Raw genomic sequence first — 6,000 nt, 5'->3', positions numbered from 1 at the left:
ATATTTACTGCATAGTGGAGCCAGGATCCGCAACATACAGGTGTTATTCTCCTTAACGGCTGCAAAAAAACGACATTTCTGCATGGAAAATGCAATACGAAGCAAGTTGCTATTTCTGTTGCAAGTGATAGATGTGGCCTATACTACGCACTTACATGTACATGATTTCCACGTTGAAATGCTTGACAACCATATGTTTGAATTTAATCGTGTTTGATTATGAAGATAATAATGTCTGTCATGATATGTGTCAGTTCCACCCTATCCAGGAAGGGTAGCAAGATAGTTTCCTCACAACTGATTGCAGCATGTCTGTCATACAGGGTGTTACGTTACGGTAATTTTCTTCTGAGTTGTCAATAAAAATCTTCGTACATGAGCATGCTTTGCGTACACTGAAGCCTCCCGAAGGCCTCCCGTTTCTAAACGTGTGTATGAATACAGGAGACAGGCTGGTGGTCCGGAGTGAGATCGCCTAGCTCGGAAAGATGGGGCTAGCTGGGTTAATCGTATGATAATGACAGGAGTGATAAATGATCCTGCCATTATTTTAAGAGCTTTCGAGCATCTCCTCTTTCCTTGTGCCACTCACCTGGTGTCTTTCGAGGAGCTACACAATTTCGCTCACCTGCCCGGGGGACAGCTTGCTCGTTAACAAGGTGAGTTAACTTGTTAGCAGCTTGAAAGGATTCAACAAGAACTGTTTTATTAATGGTAACAGGGTTTATAGGTCTTGTCTGACTGGGGTTTGTTCTGCACTGCAAATATTAACCACTGAAAGCATAAATCAGTGTAATGAATATTTTGGTAATATCAAGTTTAATAAGATTGTGAGTGAGTGAGTGAGTATGGTTTTACGCCGCTTTTAGCTATATTTCAGCAATATCACGGCGGGGGACACCAGAAATGGGCTTCACACATTGTACCCATGTCGGGAATCGAACCCGGGTCTTCGGCGTGACGTGCGAACGCTTTAACAACTAGGCTACCCGACCGCCCCTAATAAGATTGTGAAACAACTTATCAGTCATATGGATTTTCAGTTGATCATAAGATTTTTTTATTGGATGTTATAAATTATGGATCTTAATCATAAAAATAGTTTCCAAACTCATGACAATGAGTAGTTAAGGGTACAACATTAATATTGACTCAGAAATGAATTATCTTTTTTTTACAATACAATGGATTACTTAATAAAAAGTTATTTCTGTTGACTGTTGACTTGGCATCTGTTTTTAAGTGGTTACGTCAATAAACTCTCAAATCTTATTTAAAAGCAATTGAAGAAATGAATGTTTTGTATATTTACTGAACTAAATTTAGATTTAGAGAGCAGTTTCTTTCATGATGCTATTACTTTGAAAATCTGTGAAGTTTCTTTCTGTTGTGCATTACTTATCGCTGGAGTATTTGTAATATAATCATAAAATCTCTCACTTGGAGGAGACAAATGTTTTTTGTATGATAGTAGGACTACAGTTTGACAGTTTCAAGTGGCGACATTCCTGCGTAGCTACCTTCTCAGCCCTATCTCAACAACTACCTGAGTTGTTGCATGGCCTTACAGCAACTCTCAGTGCATTAACTTTTTCTGTCGAGGGCTCAGCGACAAAGTGCCCTGGTATGTACAATGTCGTAATAAGCCCTAGTTCGCTCTATCATATATTGCACAGGGGATCTGTCGGATGTTGATATGGGAAGGGAATGAGATGGGTGGATGAACTGTTGTTGTTCTTGCACCTGCTGGTGTAAAGTGATCCTGAGGGGGGTTCACCCAAACGATTAATTCTTGAATTAAGATCCTGTGCATCCTGTGTTGTGGGCAGTTTTGGGGTGAATGAGGAAAGGGATACCTGCCTCTTAAATGCTGTGGGGGATTTTATGTTAGGGGAACGGGTGTATCTCGGTATGTCATGTAATTGAATCAGTTTTATTTCATCACGCCATTCTTTTGCCTGTAGGTCTTTATAGTTACTTTGGCACAGGTGGCCCAGCAGTAATAGGTGTTGGAATTCACCTTACAGAGTTGCATCTCTTTGATGAGGCAGGATCCAGTGATTTGAATCCCCAAATCATGCCTGTTATGATCCTTGGTCTGTCAGCACCATACCTGTAGGTATTTTACAAAATGGTTAATGTCTAAGACCTGTTGCATTGCCGGTTGGGTAGCCCAGTGGGTAAGCATTTGCTAGTCATGAAAAAAATCAGGGTTCGAATCCCTTCATCGCTACAATGTAAACACATCACAATATGGCTGAAACAGTGTTCAAAGCAGGGTGTCTGGGATTCAAACCCATCTTCAGCAGATCCTTTCAACTAAGGGACACAACTCTGCACAGCAAATAGTAGCACCTTAGACTGCTGGGCCAACTGAGAACTGTCATTTGTACCCTGACAGCACATATAAACCAATACCTGGGGTAGAATAGGTCTTCAGCAACCCATGCTTGCCGTAAAAGGTGACTATGCTTGTCATAAAAGGCGACTAACAGGATCGGGTGGTCAGACTCGCTGACTTGGTTGATGCATGTCATTAATCCCAATTGCGTGGATCGATGCTCATGATGTCGATCACTGGATTGTCTGGTCCAGACTCGATTATTTACGGACTGCCTTCATATATCTGGAATACTGCTGAGTGCGGCGTTAAACAACAAACCAACCACTATAAACCAATACACTAGCTACATCAATGCTAACTATATCTTTAAGCAGGTATTGTGCTTGGGCCAATTGTTAGTCCTATGATGTTAAAGTATTAAAGTAAGTCAATACCCACCTTCTTTCTCCATTTTTTTTATGTATGTAGTCTAAGATTGACCAATTACCCCCATTTCACAGAGACAATGTCTCAGTTGCACACAGACCTCTACATCTAGCCTTGAAATTGGCTTGGGACCACGGAGCATAGACCATCAATTTACATGATTTTCCTTTCAATGGCGCAGCATGAAAAACTTAATACAACACAAAAACAAGAATTAAGTGTTGTTGCACGACACCAACACCTCTCTCGTAGGTGGTCTTGAGTGTGATGTATACTGGCTGTGATCACAGGGCACAGGTTACCATGTGTCAACCTGTGTTTGCATATACTACTGCTGGGACAACTGTCTCTCATTACTAAACCCCATCAATGAACCTTAGCCTACCCACCAGCTTAGTTGAAACACAATTTATTTGTTTAATGATATTGATATGGAGTATATAATGTGTTTCAGTTACACACGGACTAAATCCATTTTATACATGAGTATTTCGTACACAATTTGAGTTGTCTGAATATCCGACCACTGTCCTCAGGTAAATAGTTTAGTTCCTGACATGTATCAACACAGGTGAAATAGGAGCTATGGAGGGAGTTATTTGAATGTTGCATGTCAAGTTGAGTTTCTTCATGCTGGATAGATGTTCTTTTCTGGTGTCTGGTTCTGAATATTGACACTGGGTTCCTGAAAACATTTCTGTGGGGCTGTGATAGGAAACAAATGATATCATAATGAGGGTTGATATCTTCACAGGGTTAAGACATGTACCCAAGTCATAAGTCACTGACTCATTAAAGGGGAAGTGTACACGCAAAAATCACTTTCTTTCTTTTTCTAAACAAAATGCAATTTTAGAATTAGTTAGTATCTGTGTTTGAAAATATACACTCATTTTTTTCACAGTGAAAGTAGGAAGCTCACAATAGTGTGAAAGTGATATGCCGTTATGAGGCCTTCATTTTACGAGCGAAATAGGCCTGAGTTATCCCCCTTAGATTATGACGTAATTGGTGCCAATTCAACTGGGTCCCTGTCTATTCTCAACGCAAAAGATATCAAGGACCAGTTTGCGGTAAAACAACATGGTCTACGACACACTCCGGTGCAGTGGTGACTCAGCATAACACAATTCTGGCTGGCATCTGAGATGCTAGAATCACAAAACTGTACCTACACCACGTGAAGCGGCTCTAACAAAGCATGATGACGTCATAATGTTTATCAATTGGCACCAATGACGTCATATTGCAAGGGACATAAGCCATGGTGTTTTTGTTATGGAAATAGAACACTTGGTAAATGTGAAAAATATAAATCGTTTTAGTGCAAAAAATATGTTAATTAAATATGATGTTTTTATATTTTTGTCTATGACACTTCTATGTTAACACTTTTAATGTGGAAAAAGTACAAGAAAAAAAGGTTCATTTCCGTGTGAACTTGCCCTTTAAGTCCCTGTTACAGACCTGTGTGTGGTGGAGAAGCTCAGTGGTATAAGCTAGAATTCCGTAGGTACAGATTCTAACGTGGAATGAGTTTTCTGAGAACCCATTTATAGGTCAGCGACACATTTTTGTTTGTTTCCTCTGAGTTATTTGCCGAGAACATAGCTCCAAACTTTGTCCAGGTTTCAGAGTTATCATAGTTATCACCATGGCGTATTAATTATTGCAGTCAAAAAGAATAAGAAAAAGAACAGCTGGTGGGTCAACAGCACATTGACTAACAGGGCTCCACTGGGAGCCGACAGTAGCCTGGTCAAAGAGTTACAGCAGGGGGAGAAAAGTTTTTGCAATACTGCAGGTTGACCAGAGACCAATTTGCACATGTGCTGTTTTATGTTTGGGACTTTTGTATGGGGTATAGACTTCCATAATGATATCACTTTCAGGATTTTCCGCAGTTTATATGCAGATGTGGCAGAATCGCTCAATCGCATCCGCATCCAGGTGTATAGAATCGTGTTATCAGTTTTACTTTGTTTTCATATTTTGCTGCATTCTGCATAAGAATCCATACCTATGGAATCCAAACTTTAGGTATTCCCTTTCAGCTGTAGATGACTTCATTCCCCACATGGGTACAATGTGTGAAGCCCATTCTTAGTGTCCCCTGCTTGCCCTCAATGTATTGTGATATACAGATGATTTCATTGCATGTATTCCCGAGAGAAGAAATCAGAAATAAGGGCGGTCGGGTAGCCTAGTGGATTAAGCATTCGCTCATCATGCCGAAGACCCGGGTTTGATTCCTGACATGGGTACCATGTGTGAAGCCCATTTTTGTTGTCCCCTGCCGTGATATTGCTGGAATATTGCTAAAAGCGGCGTAAAACCTTAATCACTCACTCATTCATGTCTAGAATATTTTTCGCAAATCGAGATCACCTCTCTCCTGAAATTAAGCATTATGTTCTGAGCTCCATTTGGATTATTTTGTAGATATGTATTTTTAAACAAGATCCCTTTATTTCTGGGAGTAAATGGTAGTCAACATTGCATGTCTTACAGGAAGACAACTGTACACTGAGAACAGATTTCTTTTGATAAACACAAGTCTTGCTCCAAGGTTGTACTGAAAGAAAAATCCATGGATGTGTAGTAATTCTATCCTCCAAATAGTCAAGTCTAGATATGTGGACTGTACAGGGCATGCCAGTCTCTTATAGGGTTGGTTGTTGGTTGGTTTGCTGTTTAACGCCGCACTCAGCAATATTCCAGCTATATGACAGCGGTCTGTAAATAATCGAGTCTGGACCAGACAATCCAGTGATAAATATCATGAGCATCGATCCGCACAATCAGGATCAATGACATGCATCAACCAAGTCAGCAAGCCTGACCACCCGATCCCATTAGTCGCCTTTTACGACAAGCATAGTCGCCTTTTACGGCAAGTATGGGTTGCTGAAGACCTATTCTACCCCGGAATCTTCAAGGGTCTTCTTATAGGGACAACTTGTTCTTATTATTTACATAATCTAGAACTTATTATGAAAACTTAAAATTATTGCTCTATAGACTTTTGCAAGTCTAGGTAAACAGTTAATGAAGATGTTGATTGATGGGAAATAACTAACACTAGATTTCATGGAGTGAAGTGAGTGAGAGAGTATGGTTTTAAGCCACTTTTAGTAATAGTCCAGCAATATCATGGCGGGGGACACCAGAAAATGGGCTTCACACATTGTTTCCATGTTAGATTTCCTGCAAACAAAGGGAATGAAATA

At 40.2% G+C, this 6,000-nt stretch overlaps 1 protein-coding gene across 1 annotated transcript in view; it reads left to right on the top strand.

Annotated features, from left to right (window-relative positions):
• The first annotated feature begins 401 nt into the window (after positions 1-401).
• Positions 402-6,000, top strand: part of LOC139450641 (rho GTPase-activating protein 7-like) — a 252,331-nt gene continuing 246,732 nt past the window's right edge. Inside the window, exon 1 of the mRNA XM_071232430.1 lies at positions 402-659. The gene's annotated coding sequence lies outside the window, so the exon portion shown is untranslated. The remainder of the gene's footprint in view (positions 660-6,000) is intronic.

Source organism: Haliotis cracherodii, unplaced genomic scaffold (assembly GCF_022045235.1).
Source record: "Haliotis cracherodii isolate W230 unplaced genomic scaffold, xgHalCrac1.p SCAF_8, whole genome shotgun sequence".
NCBI lineage: Eukaryota > Metazoa > Mollusca > Gastropoda > Lepetellida > Haliotidae > Haliotis > Haliotis cracherodii.
Note: the sequence above shows the minus strand (reverse complement) of the source record. Positions and strands in the feature narration are given on the sequence as shown.